The following is a 23,043-nucleotide window of genomic DNA, read 5'->3' on the forward strand; positions in this document are numbered from 1 at the left end:
AGGATAGTCAGTTTAAGGCTCAAGCCCTGAGCTATTTCTGCTGAGCCCCCATGGGGTCACAGAGGAAAATTCAGCACCATAGAGACCTGGCTCAGCTCAGCAGGCAGCTGGGTCCTCACTATGGTCCCTACCTGGCGCCCCACCTGTTGGAGTGGCTCAGTTCAGAGAAAAACGACACATCCTGCATTCTCTTGTCTGTGCCAAATGATCAGAAGCTCAGCTCTGGGGCTGGGGCTGTGCAAAGTATTTTTCTACAAGTAACCAAGTGACTCTAACATGTAGCCAGTGTTGAAAACCACTGCCCCAACAGATCCATGAACCTCTAAGCACCAATTTCCCATAAAAAGGAGGGGGAATTTAAATTCTCTCAAAATGTAGCTCTCTCTCCATAACTGAAAAGGAGGAACTACCCTTGACAGTCTCATAAAACTGTACCTTGTAAACAAAAATGTTTATCCACTTCAATTTTTACAAGTATATAACAAAAAGCTAGTTACTTTCAAAACTCAAAAGCTGATGTACACTACATTGATTAGTACAAATGAAGCTCTTAAAAAGATAAATTATTCATTTCCAACCAGATTCTTGAGTTAAGATACAATCTGATGGTTTGATTGGCTTTAAAGAGATCTTAAAGCCATATTTCCTCTCTTTAAACTATAGCTCCTTTCATCTTACGCTGACTGTGCACAGAGGTTTTTTTCTTAACGAAAAGACAGACATTTATGCTAATGAGAAAAAAGCCCACCCTGACCAACTCAAACACATATGAATGATTAAAAGTAACTTCATATTACTTATGTCAAAGTCCATGTTAATTTGACAACAGAACAATTCATCCAGGGAGAGGGCGATGCCTCTCTTCATTGCCCCTAACTTTATTTTTATTTTTTGAGACGGAGTCTTACTCTTTCACCCAAACTGGGAGTGCAATGGTGGGATCTTGACTCACTGCAACCTACGCCTCCCGGATTCAAGTGATCCTCCCACCTCAGCCTCCCAAGTAGCTGGGATTACACGTATGTGCCACCACACCTGGCTAATTTTTTTGTATTTTTAGTAGAGATGGGGTTTCACCATATTGGCCAGGCTGGTGATCTGCCCACCTCGGCCTCCCAAAGTGCTGGGATTACAGGGATGAGCCATTGCACCTGGCCCATTGCCCCTAATTTTAATAAGATCTCTCTTTCTGTCTCTTTCACTCCCCCTCTATCTCTCTCACACATACACGTGCGCAAGCGCCCCATTGTATGTTTCACAGTCCCAAGCAAATGTTTAAGAAGAAAATGGAGGCAGAGAGAGTTTGCAGGTATTATGTGCTAGGCTGGTGCCAAGCATTTTACACATAGTGTTTCATTTAATCACAGTAATCCTATAATGTGGCTATTATTGCCCTAGGTCATAGATGAGGTTCAGATAAGTTAACAAACATCATAAAAGTCAGTAATGCAACAAACTGTATTCACAATATTAACGAATAATACAAACATTTAAAAAATGTAATGAATGATGAAATTTCTATAAAGCGGATTTACGTGTTACATTTAAGTGTGTTTGCATGCCTTTGAAAAAAAAATGAGTAGCAACAACCAGAATGTTTGTTAGGGCAAAAGGAAAAGGAGATTGGGCACGGTGGCTCATACCTATAATCCCAGCACTTTGGGAGGCTGAGGTGGGCGGATCCCTTGAGCCCAGAAGGTCCAGACTAGCCTGGGCAACTTGGCAAAATCCCGTCTCTACAAAAAATACAAAAATTTGCTTGGTGTGGTGGTGTGTGCCTGTAGTCTCAGCTACTTGCAGGCTGATGTGGAAGGATCACCTGAGCCTGGGGAAGTTGAGGCCGCAGTGAGCTCAACCGCAGTCACTGCACTCTAGCCTGGGTGACACAGTGAGACCCTGTCTATATATATATACACATACATACATAAATGGAAAGGAAGTCTGGAGTCGGGAGTAACCAACCAACCCTTTCAAGTGAAGAACAGCAACCAACAGACCACTGGAAGTCTCTGGTAACTCCAATATTTGTTATTGCTAGTTGGTCCTAAATTCAAGAGAAAGCACACCCTCAATATAGATTAAACTCCAGAGGTTGCATTGATCTCGGCAGTGATCTCCAATTGTTTCAGTCCTTCGATCTTACATATGTTTATTTTTGTAACTGTCTGAGTAAAACTTGCAATAACTTCCTCCACGGTCCTGAAGACACAGTAAATCTAATTGTGTCATCTGGAAAAAGTTACAGAAGTCTCTTCATGTAGTAATGGGAAGCAAAGGTGCTTTTAAAATACAGCATTGAAGTGATTTATTTGAGGTCTTTGCTAAGTGAAATTATAGAGTTTTATAGATGGGAATCTACATCTCAAGCATCACTATTCATCCAACTATTATTGTGCAATATAAGAATGTACAAGAACCTAGACTGGGACCACAGGTGCAAGCCACCATGCCCAGCTAATTTCTTTCCTTTTCTGTTTTTTTTGTTTTGTTTTGTTTTTTTGAGACGGAGTCTCGCTCTGTCGACCAGGCTGGAGTACAGTGGCACAATCTCGGCTCACTGCAATCTCCACCTCCCAGGCTCAAGCAATTCTCCTGCCTCAGCCTCTCAAGTAGCTGGGACCACACGCACGCACCACCACACCCGGTTGAGTTTTGTATTTTTAGTAGAGATGAAGTTTCACAATTTGGACAGGCTGGTCTCAAACTCCTGACCTCAGGTAATCCACCTGCCTCGGCCTCTCAAAGTGCTGGGATTACAGGCGTGAGCCACCGTGCCCCGCCCTAATTACATAATTTTTACATTTTTTTTGTAGAGATGGGGACTCACTATGTTGCCCAGGCTGGTCTCGAACTCCTGGCCTCAAGTGATCTTCTCACCTCGGCCTCCCAAAGTGCTGGGATTACAGGCATGAGCCACCACGCCAGGCCTTTAGACTGCTATTAAATGTGGCAATTGCTACATTTAATACATGATTTATTACAACCCAATTAGAAAGCATAGTGTCTGACACATAAGTGCTCAACAAAGACAACAAAGACCTGCCAAATGAAGGAAGGAAAAAAGAATGGTAATGAAACAAGCATACACATAACACGTCCAATGTAATAAAAAAGGTATGAAACATTCCTGGAGGTTGGAGGGTGGAGACATTGCTCCTGGCAGAAGAAATCATGAAGGGCTTCATGAAGATAGAACGGTCCTGAAAGACGGGGACACCATCTACCCTCTCCAATTCCCCAGTCTAACTTCTCATCTAATAAAGAATTGGGCTTACTATATTGTGGCAGCCTGGAAACATATGCTTATGACTTGATCTAAAACAAACTTCTTATAAAGAATAAAGAAGCATTAACTTTTAAATATCCTTCCAGAAATTTGACAACTAAATCTCACTGAAATGTCAGAATCTAGTATTTCGTTTTCTGAACTATAATGGATTCAACATGGTACTTACAAATCTCTTTCCTCCATTTTCTTCCCGTACATGGAGGATTTCCTTAAATCATCAACTTGGAACTGAAAGTCTTTAAAATTTCACTGCCTTAGAGTGAAATTTTTTTTTTTTTTTTTTTACCCAGCAACGAAAAAGTTGTGTTGTTATATGAGGAATGCACTAATTTTATGTATTCATTCTACAAAACCAGTTCAATTTAGCCAACCAATCTCACGAAATTTTCTGGCCTTGCATGTCAAAAACCCCATGATGGTAAAGAGATGAGTCACCAAACTCTAATACATATGCAATAGTTATGTAAGCAAATTGGCACAAATTCCTTCTTTAAGACCTCCATTATTTTCTCCAATTGAGTAAAAGTATAAACAGAAACAAATTTAAATCTCAGAAAAACTCTAAGGTGCTTTAGGGCGCTTTCCGGGTCCTCTTTCCTCCCCCTTTCCTTGTGCATCTGCTACATATTAACAACACTAAAACAACAGAAGACCTCTATAAACAACAATGCCTGCAAGGAATACATAAGACATTCTGGTGCATATCTCAGTAACAGATGTTTCAGTGCTACATCTGAAATCCAATATTCAGTACAGCAGTGATGATATACTTCATTGTAACACAACAGATAATTGTAAGTTATATTTTGTTTTTATTTATAATAGCTCCTCAAGGCCATTTGAGTTTATTTTCCTTCAACAGTCTTGCTGTCACTGAACATAGTCTTCTTTGCTTTACAGTCTGAGAATCTAACCATTTTGTCGGAGGCATTAGAACCAGAGTGATTCCTTCTTGAATGTAGCAAGGGCTGGGTAAAATAAGGCTGAGACCTACTGGTCTGTATTCCCAGGAGGTTAGGCATTCTAAGTCACAGGATGAGGTAGGCGGTCTGCACAAGGTACAGATCACACATACCTTGTTGATAAAACAGCATGAGGTGAAGAAGTGGCTAAAACCTACCAAAACCAAGATGGCAAGGAAAGTGACCCTTGGTCATCTTCACTGCTTATTATATGCTAATTATAATTCATTAGCAGGTTAAAAGAGTCTCACCTGGCCGGGCGTGGTGGCTCAGGCTTCTAATCCCAGCACTTTGGGAGGCGGAGGTGGGCGGATCACTAGGTCAGGAAATCGAAACCACGGTGAAACCCCATCTCTACTAAAAATACAAAAAATTAGCCGGGCGTGATGGCGGGCGCCTGTAGTGCCAGCTACTCGGGAGGCCGAGGCAGGAGAGTGGCGTGAACCCGGGAGGCGGAGCTTGCAGTGAGCCGAGATCGCGCCACTGCAGAGCGAGACTCCGTCTCAAAAAAAAAAAAAAAGATAAGTCTCACCCACCATGACAGTTTACAAATGCCATGGCGACATCGGGAACTTACTCTATATGGTCTAAAAAAGGGAGGAACCCTCAGTTCTGGGAATTTTCCATCCATTTGTGGGAAAACTCATGAATGATCCACCCCTTATTTAACAAATAATCAAGAAATAGCCATAAAAATGGGGAATCAGCAGCCCTCGGGGCTGCTCTGTCTAGGGGGTAGCCATTCCCTTTATTCCTTTCTTTTGAGATAGGGTCTCGCACTGTCACCCAGGTTGGGGTACAGTGGTACGATCTCAGCTCACTGCAACCTCCATCTCCCAGGTTCAGGCGATTCTCATGCCTCAGCCTCCTAAGTAACTGGGACTACAGGTGCGCGCTAACAAGCCAGGCTAATTTTTGTATTTTTAGTAGAGACAGGGTTTCACCATGTTGGCCAAGCTGGTCTTGAGCCTCTGACCTCAAGTAATCTGCCTGCCTCAGCCTCCCAAAATCCTGGGTTTACAGGCATGAGCTACCACGCCCAGCCTCTTTTACTTTAATAAACTTGCCTTCACTTTACTGTATGGACTTGCCCAAATTCTTTCTTGTGTGAGGTCCAAGAACTCTCATTTGGGGTCCAGATCAGGACCCCTTTCCGGTAATATCTTAACATGGAAATGAAGTCTCATCAGGGCTGTATTGGAATGCTACATACACTCACAGGATTGGAGAATACCAGCAATTATCAAGTCAAATCTCACTTCATATATATGTAACATACCCAAGTGAGCACAGCTAGACACTGGCAGACAGGGGCAGAGCCCAGGTTTCTGGACTGCCAGTTGTAACTAACACATGTAACCATGTTCACAGCTAGTATTACCAGAGATCTCCTGGTAAGGCTACAATGATCTCTGTTAAACAAAGAAATCCTGACTACAATGATCTTGAGTGTGTTTATGGGGAAAAACATGGTCCGTACATTACATTTCTAAATATTTTTGCTACAGTTTTTTTGTTTCAGAGAGGAGCTGAAAAGTTTGGATGAATTATCTGGTGCATTGGTATGATATCTGTATTCATGGTGAAAATTGCTCATCATAATGCATTTGCTACATTTATTATTTACTTATATAGCAGGCATTTTCTTAGACTAACTGCGGTTTAGTTTGGTTACAATAGTAGTAGCAGCGATGGTGGTGGTAATAATAATAACAAACAACATGACTGAACATGTACTGTGCCTGTCACTGTTCTAAGAACTGTATATATTTCTCTTTTAATCTCTCAACAGTAAGGTATTTCTTTCAGTTTCCTCATGGAAACTAGTATCAGAGAAGGTTACCAGCTGGCAGGTGACAGATTCAGAGAAAGTCCTCCCTAGGACAATTAAATGTAACAGCAGAACAGAAAACAGAGTTAAAATCCACTGTAGAATATTTTTCATAAAAAGATCAATTAACGTCCTGCTACTATCACCATCCAGAGCAATGCTGTTTCTCTCTCCTTCCTTCCTTCTTTCCTTCCTTTCCTTTCCTTCCTTTCCTTCCTTCCTTCTTTCCTTTCCTCCTCCTCCTTTTCCTCCTCTTCTTCTTCTTTTGGAACACTGTTTTGAAGGTACATCAGCACAATGCTTCTTAAACTTCAATATGTATATGGATGCTTCAGGAACACTATTAAGCGCAGATTTTTCGATTCTGCAAATCCGTGGTGGGTCCTGAGCTTCTGCATTTCTAATGAGCTCCCAGGGTGTGCTAATGCTGCTGATCCACACGGGATTCGAGCATGCAAATTAAGTTATGGAGAAAGCATTACTGTTTAATTTTACATATGATAGGAAAACGCTGTTAGTGAACCTACAGATGAAACCTAATTAGGGGTCAAAAATCAACCACAGATAGAGCGTATTTTATCTTTCCAGTCATTGTTTCCTTCTTTCAAGAGGCAGCAGCAGAGTTAAGAGATAATTCCCTGTTCCCCTTACCAGACCAGTGAAGAGTTTTCAGGAAGAGACCTCACAGGAGAGCTATATGTAAAAGACAGCAGAAGGCAGGGCTTGCACTAATGGCTGCATAATTAGCTTGATATAAAAGAAGATTATTTGCATTTCAAATGTTACACATTTTCCCCCATAACAAGAATTCCTGTAGTTAGAATTTTTTATGACAAACTTTTTAATTAGTTAGGACTTAACACATGTAAATTTATTTTTTATTTTTTTTTTTGAGACAGAGTTTGGCTCTTGTTGCCCAGGCTGGAGTGCAATGGCGCGATCTCGGCTCACCACAACCTCTGTCTCCTGGGTTCAAGCGATTCTCTTGCCTCAGCCTCCCAAGTAGCTGGGATTACAGGCATGCACCATCATGCCTGGCTAATTTTGTATTTTTAGTAGAGACAGGGTTTCTCCATGTTGGTCAGACTGGTCTTGAACTCCTGACCTCAGGCGATCCGCCTGCCTCGGCCTCCCAAAGTGCTGGGATTACAGGCGTAAGCCATTGCGCCCGGCCCAACATATGTAATTCTAAATCATCAAAGAAGCTTTAACTGGTATTTGAAGGGTAGAATCCATTCTGCTACCCAAATATATTACCCTCCTAAAACCCACTAAGAAGCTGCTGTCACCTGGATTTAAAATAGCCTGGTGCTATGAACTCTGCCCTAATTATATCAAAGAGTAAAGTCAAGGTCTTTCAAATCTCAAATCAAAATCAAAGATCTCAACCTTTGGGAGAAGCTCTAAATATCTAAAAGCATCTTAGCTATTGTTATGAATGGAATCATGTCCCCACACCCTAGATTTCCATATTGAAGCCTTAACCCTCAGTACCTCAGAATGCGACATTTGGAGATAGGAGCTTGAAAAAGGTTAAAGTTAAAATGATGTCATTACAATGGGACCTAATGCGTTACGACTGGTGTCTTTATAAGCAAGGAAATCCGGACAGAGACACACAGAGAAGGAAGACAATGAGAAGACACAGGGAGAAGACAGTCATCTACAAGCCAAGGAGAGAAGTCTCAGAGGAAACCAAACCTTCCCACACCTTGATTTCGGACTTCCAGCCTCCAGGGTAGTGAGAAAATATTCAACCCTTCAACATGGGTGCCCATGTTGAAGGCACCCAGTCTGTGGTACTATGCTATGGTAACCCTAGCAATACCAATACATTTATTTATTTTTTTTTTGGTTCCCAATTCACAGTAGATGTTCTAAAGAAAGTTCTGAACTTTCCTTCAGAAAAGGATGGGTTGTATATACTACTAATTATTAACGTTATTATTAGAGATACTTTGGGACGTGGGAAAGTTTACGGTGAGTGTTAGAAGGCCTCACCATAGCTGTCAAATTAACTTGTTCTCTGAATACCCAATGCAAAATATTCTGTATCAACATATATATTTCTGCTGGGTGTGGTGGCTCACACCTCTAATCCGAGCATTTTGGGAGGCTGAGGTGGAGACTGCTTCAGCCCCAAGAGTTCAAGACCAGCCTGGACAACATGGCAAAATCTCATCTCTATAAAAAAACACAAAAATTAGCCAGGCATGGTGGCATACACCTATAGTCCCAGCTACTCGGGAGGCTGAGGTAGAAGGATTACTTGAGCCCAGGAAGTCCAGATTGCAGTGAACCATGATCATGCCACTGCACTCCAACCTGGGTGACACAGTGAGACCTGTCTTGAAGAAACAAAACACAACAAGAACAACAACAACTATATATATATATTTCTGTTGATTGAAATTTAGACTTTGCCACATCAGAACAATCTGAAGCCTGTCTAGGTTTAAATTCTGGTGTTGTCATTGAATTAGCTGTATAATTTCCAAATTTTACTCCCTCCCATCTGTAAAATGGGTACCTACCTCATAAAGTTGCGGCAAGTATTAAATGAGATACATTTCATAACAGAAATACATTTCATAACAGACACTGGCTGACAGCTCTTCCAGCATATCTGGGTGCCTATCAGCGTTGGCTATTATATTTGTCAAAGTCCTCCTCTTTTATAAACAGGCTTGGTTAGCTGGACAGTGAGTTTAAAGAGTAGATTAGGCCAGGCGCAGTGGCTCATGCCTGTAATCTCAGCACTTTAGGAGGCCAAGGCGGGTGGATCACCTGAGGTCAGGAGTTCGAGACCAGCCTGGCCACATGGTGAAACCCCATCTCTACTAAAAATACAAAAATTAGCTGGGCGTGGTGTCAACACGCCTGTAATCCCAGCTACTTGGGAGGCTGAGGAAGGAGAACTGCTTGAACCTGGGAGATGGAGGTTGCAGTGAGCCAAGATTGTGCCACTACACTCCAGCCTGGCCGACAGAATAAAAAAAAAAAAAAAAAAAGAGTAGATTAAAGCAGAGAATCATAAAAATGGGTACTTACACGTTTAAACGTTTTTACATTAACTTAAAGTATTTAAAAGTTCATTCATTCAGCAATCTTTAGACTGACACAAAGTACATTTCCTTGAGAATGGTCTGCTGAATGGAGTTCTGGTTGTTTTTCTATGTAAACTACACCATGATGCATTATGAATTTTCAATGTCTGTTTCTTTAAGGAGAACAAAGAACTGGTCACTGAAAAACAATGTGAGTACAGAAACCTCTTCTATTTTTATAATCCCCCTCTCTCCTGTATTTAATTCGATGGCAGTATTTTTTAGAAAGTGATTCTCCAATGTTAGTAAGCTTCAGAATCACCTGGAAAGTTTGGTGAAACACAGATTTTTTTTTTTTTTTTTTTTGTATTTTTAGTAGAGACAGGGTTTCACCATGTTGGCCAGCCTGGTCTCGAACTCCTGACCTCAGGTGATCCACCCGCCTTGGCCTCCCAAAGTGCTGGGATTACAGGTGTGAACCACTGCACCCAGCCAAGTTTCTGATATAATAGGTCTAGAATGGAGGCTGAGAATTTACATTTTTAACAGGTTTCAAGAGGACTCTGATGCTGCTGATCTGGGAAGCACATTTTGAGAACTCACTTTCACTGATTCTGTCTTCCACAGAAAGCACATTTTTTCTGTTCATATTATATCAATTTACATAATAATTAAACTCTATAAATCCAAATACTACTGGTTTTGGTAATTTACAACTCAACGGGGAGGCGTGGAAGTGCGTGGAATGCAACTGGGATGTCCATGGTCAGCGAACCCACCCAGCATGAGCATCAGTTGACTTATGTCATAGAAGGAATTGAGAACACCAGTTAATGCAGTGAACTGGTTAAATGGAGATCAGTTCAGAAAGCCTCAACCACATTAAGTTGATGCTTATAACTTTTCTGCATCCACCCAACACAAAGCAGAAAAGAATCATGAGCTAGAAGTATATGGTTTTCTAATAATTATATACTTGAAGATTTTTCTCTTTATTTGGCATCTCCAACTCTATGTTATTATCTATACAGGGTAATCAATTTGGCTTTAATTTGTAGGTATAAAAATTCCCCCTGGAGATTTGACATGTGAGCCTTACCGCCTTTACCGCTGACATCCTCTGAGAAATCACAAAGTAATTTGTGATTCAATGCTTTATGTAACTTTAACTTTCTTTCAAAACTTCACCCTGTTTTCTGAGGAGTTCCAGTTAATTGATCCATACACACTCAAGTTCTTATAGATGAAAACTCAGGACAGTGGAACACATTTCTGAGTGCCCTCCTGAGTTCAGTATGCCCCAAATCCATTTTCACTCCATTAAATAACAAGCATATATGCTAGAACACAAGTTACCATTCGCTGACCCTTGGTTATCTAGCTGCACTAATAAACCAAGAAAAGATTAACCAATTGTGACAGCTTATCAAGACCTCAAGAAAAAGATTCAACTCCAATTGCACACACATGAACAGGAGGCCAAAGACAAAGTAGCCCCTCTTGTCCCACTCCTCCCCAAATTAACTCCCCTGTCTAAACCACACAGGCACTGAGAGGCAGCAGAAGCCCAGGGCATAAAACAAAACAGAAACAAAAACACGTAGAAATTCCAGCTCAATTTCACTTCCAAAATCTAAAGAAAATATTTCTATTTATTTATAAAATATATAACCCATGATTTTTGCATCTGATTATTCTATGCTTGCTTCTCTTCTTGATCAAAACAAATGAAAGATATAAACACCAATGGGGGAAAAAAACTATCATTAGCAAACAAAATTACTATCTATAAAGAAAAGCCAAGACAAAAAAGACATCAGAATTAATGAGAATTTAGCAAAGTTACTGCCTATAAGTACATACTAAAGTCAACAGCATTTCTAAGCTACAAGAAAAAAGAGAATGCAACTTAAAATGACCACTTCTAGGTTGGGCACAGTGGTTCACATCTGTAATGCCAGCAGTTTGGGAGGCCAAGGTGGAAGGATCATCTGAGCTCAGCAGTTTGAGACCACTCTGGGCAACATGGCAAGATCCTGTCTGCATTTAAAACATTAAAAGTATTTAAAAAATGTTCCAAGTGACCAGTTTTGGTATATTTATGCAATTGAATACCATATAGCAATAAGAATGAACAATCTAGAACTACAACTAGATGATCACAAAAATAACACTGAACAAAAGAAGCTAGATACAGAAGAGCACATACTGTATGATTCCATTTATGTAAGGTGCCAAAATAGGCTAAACTGACTCATGATTTTAAAAGTCAGGACAGTGGCAGCCCTTAGGGATGTTAGTAACAGGAAAGAAACAAGAGGAGAGTTTCTAGGGAGCTGCTAATGTTATTTTTTGATCTAGGTCCGGAGTTTAACTTGAAAATTTGGCATACATACAGAAAAAAATGCATGTATCATATTATACTTCAATTAAAAAAATTAAAATACCGCTTGCGATAGGAAAAAAAAATTTAAGTACCCAGATACAAATCTAACAAAAAAGATGCAAAAACCTTAAAGACTTTTTTATGTAAAAATTTTATTGCTAAAGAAGAACTAAATAAACGGATATACCATGTTTTCAAATCAGAAAATCCAACACTGTAAAGATGCCAGTTCTTTTCACATTGAACTATGTGTCCAGTGCAATCCCAAAATAGTTTTTAATGGCATCTATAAGAATGACCAAGCCACCCCTATAGCAGAACACAATGAAGAAACTGGTCCTACAGTTATCAGTACTGCAGTGTGGTACTGCCTCAGAGACAGACGAACAGAATGCCAAAACAGAAGAGACGGCCCTGAAAATGATCCTCAGTTATCCGGAAACCTAGTCTGATAGAACCAGTATCACAGATCAGAGAGAAAGGCTGGACTATTCAATAAATAGTGCTAGGATAATAGGTTATCTTGATGGGGGGAAATTAATCTCTACTTCATACCATTTAAAAAAATCAATTTCAAGGATTTAAATGTGAATTGTAAAGCTTAAGACTTTTAGAAGGTTAAGAGAGTATTTGTATGAGCTTAGAGAAGAACTTTTTAAAACATGACACATACAGCATTAACCCTTTAAAAAAAAATAAGAGATGAAGTCTTGCTTTGTTGCCAAGGCTGATCTTGAACCCCTGGGCTCAAAGCGATCCTCCTACCTAAGCCTCCCAAAGTGCTGGGATTACAGGTATGAGCCACTGCATTTGGCCGATAAAGCATCCACCTTTAAAAAGTAAAGGGTAAACTTCACTATTTTAAAAATCAGAACTTCTAATAATCAGAAAATAAATAAAACCAAGCAAAAACAGAATCCACAAACTGGAAAAAGATTTTGCATATAATAAAAGATTAATATACACAATATATAAGTAATACCAAGGAATCAATTTTAAAAGGCCAAAAAAAAAAAAAAAAAGAGAAAACGAGTAAAAAGAGAGCAGGTACTTTTCAAAAGAAAACAAATGAATGGCCGATAAATTTATGAAAAGATGTTCCATTGCACTGTTATGCAGGAAATGCAAATTAAAACCACAATAAAATATCATTTCACATGCTCCGCATCAGTAAAAATTTTAAACTCTGATAATATTAAGTACTGTCACTATCTTATATTACTGGTGATATTAACTACTTAGGAAATCAATTTTACATGCACATAGTAAAGTTTAACATGCACATATGCTATGAACCAGCAATCCAAATGTTCATCGCAGCACTGTTCATAAAAGCCCCAAACTGGAAACTACCCAAATGTCCATCAACAATGAAAGGATGAACTGTAGTATATTCATACAATGGAATAACCATGCAACAGCAAAAGTGAATTCAGCTACGTGCATCAACACGGACAAATGAATCTCAAGAACAAAGTTGACTGTGCAGGTGGTTGCACAACTGTATATACATTTATCAAAGCTCATCAAAACTGTACACTTAAAATGGGTAAATTTTTATTATATGTAAATTATACCTCAATAAAGCTATTTCAAAAACAGATGAGCAAATAAAGTGGGAGGAAAAGTTCAAAAAGTAGCATTCCATTTACAAAAATATCAAAACCAGGGAAATATAATATTAAAGTTGTTAAATTATAAAGAAAACTAAGGAAAATAAATATAAAATTCAGGATAGTCATTTCCTTTCACAGGTACAATGGGAAGGAGTGGAAATGGGAATAAGTGATATAAGAGACAAGTACAAGTTGGGTGGTGATACAAGGTACTTACATTTTTTTCTTAACTGTTGAAACCAAATATATAAGTTATATACTTCTTTATTATACATGCAATGAATTTTTTAAATAAAGCAAATTTAAATACTTCTATTTTAAAAAGATCAACATAAGGAGAATAAACTTATTTTAGCAAAATTTGATAATATATAATAATTAAGGCTAGCTACTTTGTTTTTCTTTCAGCTTCCTTCTTAACTTCAAAAGTTCAAAACTTCACTGCCTGTTAAATTTTCTGAATTTGATAATAGTCTTAGAAAATACACCAAGAGCTGGGCGTGGTAGCTCACGCCTGTAATCCCAGCACTTTGGGAGCCGAGGTGGGTGGATCACCTGAGGTCAGGAGTTTGAGACCAGCCGACCAGCCTGGGCAAAATGGTGAAACCCTATCTCTACTAAAAATACAAAAAAAAAACTTAGCCAGGCATGGTGGCGGGTGCCTGTAATCCCAGCTACTCAGGAGGCTGAGGCAGGAGAATCACTTGAACCTAAGAAGTGGAGGTTGCATTGAGCCGAGATTGCGCCATTGCACTCCAGCCTGTGTGACAAGAGCAAAACTCTGCTCAAAAAAAAAAAAGAAAGTACACCAAGTATTAAGGGCTAAAGGGCTATATGATGTATTTCACCTACTCTCAAAGAGTTCAAAAAATAAATTATATTTTTTCCACAAAAATTTGATAAGGCAAATGCAGCAAAGTTTTAAAATGTGCAAGTCTGCTATTCTTGCAAACTTGTTATTTTTTCAAAATTAAAATTGTTGTCCAAGGAGAGACTAAAAACTCAGCACAGGAAACATCATTTAATACTGAGAATATACTTTTAATGTCTCTATCCTACTTTTTCTATTCTATTTTGTTTTTATTTTAATGAATCACATAACCGAGTTACTTGCTCTCCCTTGACTGGTCTCAGACGAAAAGATGCTGAAATAGCCACACTGAAGGATCAGAACAGGCTTGACTTGAAGAGATTCATTACCAAAGTGTCCTAGGCTAAAGTTAATTGTCACTGAGTAGTCAAGTGGTTTTACATGGCACCAAAAGTGGTGGCACTTTGGGAGAAGACTCTGTAGATTAGCAAATTTCTGTTTTAAAAGAGTATAGTTTTCTTTGGAAAATAAAATACAGAGTCAAATTACTCCCAACTTCAGAAAAAATGACAGAATTCAACTCACTCTCTTAATGCTGTAGCTTTTCTAAAGCAAAATAAGTTATGCTGCATGAACATTGAAGAGAAACATTTTGGCTCCCAAATTTGACACAGTACCACATATCATCCATTTACTTTTTTTTTTTTGAGACAAGTCTCACTCTGTCGTGCAGGCTGGACTGCAGCAGCGTGATCTCAGCTCACTGGGACCTCTGCCTCCAGGTTCAAGCGATTCTCTGCGTCAGCCTCCCAAGTAGCTGGAATTACAGGCACCCACCACCATGCCTGGCTAATTTTTGTATTTTTTTGTAGAGACAGGGTTTCACCATGTTGGCTGAGCTGGGCTGGGCTCGTCTCAAACTCCTGACCTCAAATGATCCACCTGTTTCGGCCCCTCAAAGTGCTAAGATTACAGGCATGAGCCACCTCACCTAGCCCAAACATCTTTTTTCCTTTTTTATATTAATAGTATAAACAGGTTATGCAATAGCAAGCGAGCATAAGCCCTTTGAAAGCAAAATCTACACTCTAATAAATACTTTTCGACTAACAATAAACAGCCTTTTGCCTTTCTGACATTATATTCAATATGAATACATATGTCAAATGTACAATATACAACATGATCTAAAGAAAAATAAGACCAGATGAGAGGGGAATGTACACCATCACAAAGGAGATACTAAAACTCACCGACCACTATACATCATAGCTCATTACAAATTTGCATTAGTCTCCTCTGGGTCAAAAAGGCACTTTTCATAGAAAAATTTATCGTGCCCTGGTTTGTCATAAGTATAAATCTTTTAGGAAAAAGTCGCCAGAGTGTACTATAGCTCATTGATAAGTTAATTACTAGTGGGACAAAGCATGCGACCAATGGCTTTGGAGAAGGCTCTGTTTAATATTTATTACAGTAACCACAAACCCTTCCTGCTATGAATTAAAGACACCATCAACATTTTAATTCTGGCTACTGAGTGATTAGAGAAATAATAAGTAGCTGCTGATATATTTCAGCACTTTAATATAAACAACTGTGACTGTCTGGAGACCTTAACTGCATACAGGGTCTCTAAATGTATTTAGTTGTTAGTGCAGGTCTCTTAAGGGGTAAAGGGGAGGAGACAGGAAAGGAAAAGAAAAACATACTTCTAAACACCATCACAAAATACACCCATCACCAGTTCTTAATTTTCTAGAGTTTCAGAAGCCTTTGAAATTTTGATCAAAGACATGAAGTCTCACTCTTAGAAATTGTATATGCATACACACACTGTTTTACTTTTAATGTCAGGGGGTTCACTGCCTTCAGTTTAAATGTCCTGCACTACACAGTCATTATACTGCATATACAGTAATAAAAAAACAAGTGCCGACTCGAGTTTTTACGCCTAAAGAATGACAAACTAAGAGGTCATCTAAACAGAGTTAAGAGATAACAAATGCACTACTGGTGGTTTTAAAAGTAATAATTATAATGATTTTTACATTCATAAAACACACTGATTAACTAACATTTCCTACAAAATGCAGTCACAAACTTATTTTAGCTAGTTCCCTTATTCCTAAACAAAGATCTGTACTGAGACAATTATTAATTACAACCAATTTACTGGGCACTCACAACGCAAGGGTCTGTTGAAAACAAAAACTACTGACCCAAATAGTTTTCCTAGGATATATAGTCTGTGGCATACTGCTCTAACTGTTTAACTTAATTCATATTCTTTTGTAAATCCTTGTTCAAATGTAAATTACATCTGGCAGAGTCTCAGAGTGTATCTGATTTTTCCTGTTGATCTCCATAAATACAAAATTACAAATCTCTGCTTCCTCATATATAAGTAAAAGAAGAGCTGAGAACAAGCTGATTCAGTTCAAACAAACCAGAAGGGATTTAAACAAATCTAAGCGCAAACTTTACATATTTGGTTAGAGGAAAAGAAGATTAAAAATATAATGACTCACAGACATGTGCTTTCAGAAAATGATTTATTAATGGATTACCAAATAAAACTCTGTAATTATGAATTTCACTGGTCAAATTTACCGTCTTACACTCTTTAGGACCAACAGACAGAAGAACATGTACACAAACACACATTCCTTTCTTATACCCCATTTGTTGGATGAATGCGCCATAGGATTTTAACAAAAGCATTATTTATCCAACAGCTGAGCATCTTAACAAAATTAAAAAGCATAACTATCTCTCAGTCTGAGGAATTCAACTTTATGTGTCTAAGAGACCTCAAATACACTTTTAATCATGCCTAAAAAATGAAATATATGACAAAAAATACTCAAAAGATACTGAGAAATAACCCTTATCCACCCAACTAGAAAAATCTCTAATTACTAAAGGACTTTTAAATCTTTCTTAATTTTAAATTTCTTAAAATAATTTCTCAAAAGAATACAACACTATTGAACATAAATGACTAAATGTGTGGGATACTTAGAAACAACCGTATCCACCCACCTAGAAAAATCTCTAATTACTAAAGGACTTTTAAACCTTTCTTAATTTTAAATTTCTTAAAATAACTTATCAAATGAATATAACACTATGGAACATAAATGACTAAATATATGGGCTATCACAAACCCACTTTAGTAGTACACCTAAGGACACCTAAGGAATTGTACTTATTATATAACACTTTGCCAACCATCCATTTATTCATATGTGGGGTCTGATGCAATTCACCTCATGCCACTTTAATTTTTTATTTTTTTGGAGACAGGGTCTGGCTCTGTCACCCAGGCTGGCATGCAGTGGCTCAAACAGCTCACTGGAGCCTCCTGCCTCAGTCTCCTGAGTAGCTGGGACCACAGGTATGCGCCACCATGTCCAGCTAATTTTAAACAAATTTTTTGTAGAGATGGGGTTTTGCCATGTTGCAAAGGCTGGTCTTGAAATCCTGGGCTCAAGTGATCCTCTTGCCTTGGCCTACCAAAGTGCTGGAATTAGAGATGTGAGCCACTGTGACTAGCCTCAATTTAAAAAAAAAAACAGCTTTAAGATATAATTTATATACCATACAATTTACCCACTAAAAGTGTCCAATTCAGTGATTTTTAGCATATTCACAGAGTTATGTGGCTATCACCACAATTGTAGAACATTCTCAGTACCCCCCTCAAAAAATGCCATATCCATCAGCAGTCACTCTCCATTTCCCCCAATTCCCCCAAGCCTAGGCAACCATCAATCTACTTTCTCTCTCCACGAATATGTCTGCTCTGGACATTTCACATCAATGGAGTCATACAATACGTAGTCCTTTATGACTGGCTTATTTCACTTAATGTTATGTTTACAAAAAGTTCATCCATGTTATATATGGCATGTCCCCACTTTATTCCATTTTATGAATTCCACTGTATGAATATAGCACATATTCTTTATCCATTCATCAGTTGATGGACATTTGGTGCCTCATTACAAAAATCTTTTTTCTTAAAAGAATTTTTTTAGCTTTCCAAAAATATCTTTATTTACAATTTTTGTAGAAGCAATTTGGCAATTTATATTTACAATTTAAATGCTCACAGTCTTTTCCTAATTTATATTAAGAAAACATAATTTGCCGGGCACGGTGGCTCACACCTGTAATCTCAGCATTTTGGGAGGTCAAGGCGGGCGGATCATGAGGTCAGAAGATCGAGACCATCCTGGTTAACATGGTGAAACCCCGTCTCCACTAAAAATACAAAAAAATTAGCCAGGCGTGGTGGCAGGCTCCTATAGTCCCAGCTACTCGAGAGGCTGAGGCAGGAAGATGGCGTGAACCTGGGAGGCAGAGCTTGCCATGAGCCTAGATCACGCCACTTGCATTCCAGCCTGGGTAACAGAGCGAGACTCCGTCTCAAAAAAAAAAAAAAGAAAATATAATTTATATTAAGAAAATAATTGGCCAGGCGTGGTGGCTCATGCCTGTAAACTCAACACTGCGGGTGGCTGGGGTTGGGGGATCGCTTGAGGCCAGGAGTTTGAGACCAGGCTGGGCAACATGGCAAGATTCTGCCTCTACAAAAAATTTAAAAATTAGCAAGGCTTAGTAGTGTGCTCGCACCTGTACTCTTAGCTACTCAGGAGGCTGAGGTCAGAGGATCCCTTGAGCCCAGGAGTTTGAAGCTACAGTAAGCTATGACCACACCACTCACTGCACTCCAGTCTGGGTGACAGGGAGATCCTCTGTAAGAAAAGAAAAGCCGGGCGTGGTGGCTCATGCCTGTAATCCCAGCACTTTGGGAGGCTGAGGCAGGCAGGTCAGGAGATTGAGACCATCCTGGCTAACACGGTGAAACCCTGTCTCTACTAAAAATACAAAAAATTAGGCGTGGTGGTGGGTGCCTGTAGCCCCAGCTACTCAGGAGGCTGAGGCCGGAGAATGGTGTGAACCCGGGAGGCGGAGCTTGCAGTGAGCCGAGATAGCTCCACCGCACTCCAGCCTGGGCAATAGAGCGAGACTCCGTCTCAAAAAAAAAAAAAAAAAAAAAAAAAAAAAAGAAGCGAAGTGAAGCGAAGAGAGGAAGAGGGGAAGAGGAGAAGGAGAGAGGAACAGAGGGGAGAGTTGGTTAAGAGGGATATAACAGGAATATATCAATGATGCTTTCTGGAGCACTGTTTACAGTGAAAAATTGGAAACGGTCTAAATGTCCATCGATAGGGGATTAAGCAAAGAAATTATCATTCATCCATATAATAAAATATAATATAGCAATTAAAAAGAACGAGGTAGACACCCATCTATTAACATGGAAAGGAAGGCATTATTCTGTTAAGTTAAAAAAGGTTAGAGAACAGTTCATATAGATGATATTACTTATGCAAAACATATGCATACATACATATACACGGGTACCTGAACACACACCCATATTCTCTCTTTCTCAAAGAATACACTCCAAATTTTTAGAAATGATCACTCTTAGACAGTAAAAGGGAAGAAAGGAGATTTTTTGTTTATTATTTCTCCTCTCTTAACCAGGAAGAAAAGCAGGGGAAAAAAAAATCTTTAAAGCCCCAGATGTCATGTAATAGAAATTACAAAAATTCCTTGGGTTCTTTCTCTACCTCCATCAAGTTCAGAGGCAGAGGCTTGGGTGCGTTGAAGATTCTCTATCACCAGTAAACTACCGGCATGGCCGAAGAAGGCACTGCTGCTGCTGGTGTCATGGATGTTAATACTGCTTTACATGAGGATGGCCTAGCACGTGGAATTCACAAAGCTGGCAACTTCAGACAAGCACCGAGCCCATCTTTGTGTGTTTGCACCCAACTACGATGAGCCTGTGTATATCAAGTTGGTGCAGGCCCTTTGTGCTGAATACCAAATCAACCTAATTAAGGCTGATGACAACAGGAGACTAGGGGAATAGGTAGGCTTCTGTAAAACTGAAAAAGGAAAAACCCCGTAAAGTGGCTGGTTGCAATTGTGCAGTTGTGCTGTAGGACTATAGCAGAGAATCTCAGGCCAAGGATGTCACTGAAGAGTACTTCAAATGCAAGAAATTAACAAATAAAAAATTTTGCTCACATTCCTCAAAAAAATGTTTTTTTCTTGGAAATGGATTTAAAACAATCAGATCGGTTGGGTGCGGTGGCTCACACCTGTAATCCCAGCACTTGGGAGGCCGAGGCAGGCGGATCACGAGGTCAGGAGATGGACACCATCCTGGCTATCACGGCAAAACCCTGTCCCCACTAAAAATACCAAAAAAATTAGCCGGGCGTGGTGGCGGGCACCTGTAGTCCCAGCTACTCGGGAGGCTGAGGCGGGAGAATGGCGTGAACCCAGAAGGCGGAGCTTGCAATGAGCCAAGATGGCGCCACTGCACTCCAGCCTGGGCGACAGAGCTAGACTCCATCTCAAAAAAAAAAAACAAAAAACAATCAGATCAGCATTTTTCCAACATCTAAACTCATATAGCTCAAGGACCACATCTTCCCCCTTTTAGGGAGTAGGTGATTGAAGGTTTTCACAAATCCCCTCATCCCTTAGAATAGCTGCTCAATAAATAACAGCTGACTAAATAAGCTCCCAGTGTTACATTTTAAGTATAATACACAGCATAATTTAAAATATAATATTAGGCTTCTCTGGAAAAATTTTTCTTAGTTTTCATATTAATAACCTGATTTTACATTCTTTTCAATATTATATCTTCCTTTATAAGACATTTTCACAAACCAAAACTAAATTGTCTATTACATGCATTTTTACAAGGATTTTTTGTTATTGTTTATATTGTTGTTAGAGACAGGATCTCACTCTTCTTGCCCAGGCTGGAGTGCAGTGTTGTGACCATAGCTCACTGTAGCCTCAAACTCATGGGCTCAAGGGATCCTCCCTCCTTAGCCTCCTGAGCAGCTGGGACCACAGGCACATAGCATCACACCTGGCTAATTAAGAAAAAAATTTTTTTAAGAGATGGGGTCTTGCTATGTTGTCCAAGCTGGTCTCAAACTCCTGGCCTCAAGTAACCCTTCCACCTTGGCCTCCTAAAGCACTGACATTACAGGTGTGTGCCACCACACCAGGCTCATTTTAAAAAAATTTTTTTGTAGAGATGGAATATCTCTCTACAAAAAATGCTGGTGCCCAGGTTGGTCTTGAATTCATGGGCTCAAGCGATCCTCCTGCCTCCACCTCCCAAACTGCTGAGATTACAGATGTGAGCCATGGCACCTGGCCTACAAGTATTACTATACATGTCTTTACATTCAGGATCACTGAATGTGAGAATTGATCCGGTCTAATCTCCTTGATGTACAAAAGGAGACTAGTTTCCACAGGTGTTAAAGTTACTCCAGATCCTTCTATTAGTAGCGAAGCCAAGACTAGAACCAAGAACCTGGGTTTCTACTTGTTTTGATTTAAATATAACAATAACAAACTCTATTCTACCAATACAACACCCACTCTGCCTTCTTTCATTTGTGAAGTGCTCACTTGAGTAACTGATAGGGCAAAGTTTCATGTAGACCTTTCCCGCTTCACACCAATCTGGATATCTGACCAAACAAATTACCTATACAATAAGTAAAATCTTCCCTATAATTTCCACAAATATATTTGAACAAGTGCTTTTCTTGTGCCCATAAGACAATGTGCATTCACTATATTGGATGTAATATAAAAAGTAGTCATTTCTGGGTTTAAATTTGTCTTATTTAAGAACAGCAGTGCAACTAATCTTAATGATTTGGTTGTTTGGATAAGATAATACTGAAAACAAAGTCATGGTTTACTAAAGCAAAGAAACTGTATGCTAAGTCTATAAGATGGCAATTTCCTATTTTCTATGACTCCTTTCAGAGTCTCAGGATAAGGTTGCACCAATTCAGTGTAGTTTGTTTCTGTGCATTAACCTCTACAGGTAATTCATGCCAATTTGTGTTCACACATCTACATTTTTGCCTAAATACATGCAAATTTATTCATCCCATCAACCACTACCTTTTATATTTAAAGATGATGCCACTAATAGTGACTGTTATTCTTGTATACAGGTTTTCCTGAAAAGACTGCCATATTTTCCAGATCATAAACACAATTTTTAAAAAGTCTATTAACATTGCTTTAAATCTACAGTCAAGCATTTTGAGTGTGAACAGCAAAGCAAAGCAAAGCAACGGACTTAGGTTCACAGTGCCAGGCTCCGTTCTAAGGACTCATCAAGTGTTAACTCATTTAACCTTACATCCATAAGATGCAGGTATTATCATCCTCATTTACAAATGAGGAAGTTGAGGCATGGAGAGGACAGGTAACTCATCCAGGATCACACAGTAGTAAGTGAAAAGGCTAGGATTTACTTTCAATCTGGCTCCAGAGTCTGTGCCTTTAACTACTGCTCTGTTATTAGACTCAACAATAGGTCCATTACAAAGAAGGTCCAGAAAAATCCAGCATGTGCACACTTTTTCAAAGACCATCAACCATGCAGCCAAGTGCCACCTGTTCATGGTCCTCCCTAATTAGCAGTCTTGTCCATCATGTACTTTGTGCCTAGCACTGCAAAAGCAACCAAGATGGAAACAAACCCAATATGCAAGAGATTTACTATCTAGGTAGGAAGGCAAGTTATGCCTAAGCAGCAAAGGTGGTGTTAGGCTGTGATATTATGGTGATAGACATAGATTGGTTTTTGTCCATGGTTCCTGGCTCATAACTCCCACACCCCTTGTTGCTTGTTATAGCAAAAGACTGTAGTCTTTTGCTGTAATGTTGGGGTGCTTTAGGTCTCAGGAGGAGGCCTCAGGGAATAGATTCTCTCTCATTGACCTTCTCCTGTCCTCTAATCTGGCTGTGGGTCAAAAAAAAATCCTCATTCCAGAGAGGGTCCTGCTCTATACTCTGGAGGAAGAAATGCTGCATAGAGAGGCCAAGAAGGAACTAACACAGACAGGCCTTGCTGAGTTTCCCCACTCAGTCTATTAGTATGAGATCACAACCTTTCTGTCCAATCACATTTTTTTTTTTTAGACGGAGTCTCACTCTGTAGCCTAGGCTGGAGTGCAGTGGT

General features: G+C 39.3%; 1 protein-coding gene and 1 pseudogene across 8 annotated transcripts in view; one reads left to right on the forward strand and one right to left on the reverse strand.

Annotated features, from left to right (window-relative positions):
• KIF13A (kinesin family member 13A) overlaps positions 1-23,043 on the reverse strand; it is a 233,525-nt gene that overhangs the window by 179,083 nt on the left and 31,399 nt on the right. The window lies entirely within an intron of this gene.
• On the forward strand, positions 19,656-20,092 carry LOC134761653 (small ribosomal subunit protein eS12-like; annotated as a pseudogene).

This window comes from Pongo abelii, chromosome 5 (genome assembly GCF_028885655.2).
Source record: "Pongo abelii isolate AG06213 chromosome 5, NHGRI_mPonAbe1-v2.0_pri, whole genome shotgun sequence".
Lineage (NCBI taxonomy): Eukaryota > Metazoa > Chordata > Mammalia > Primates > Hominidae > Pongo > Pongo abelii.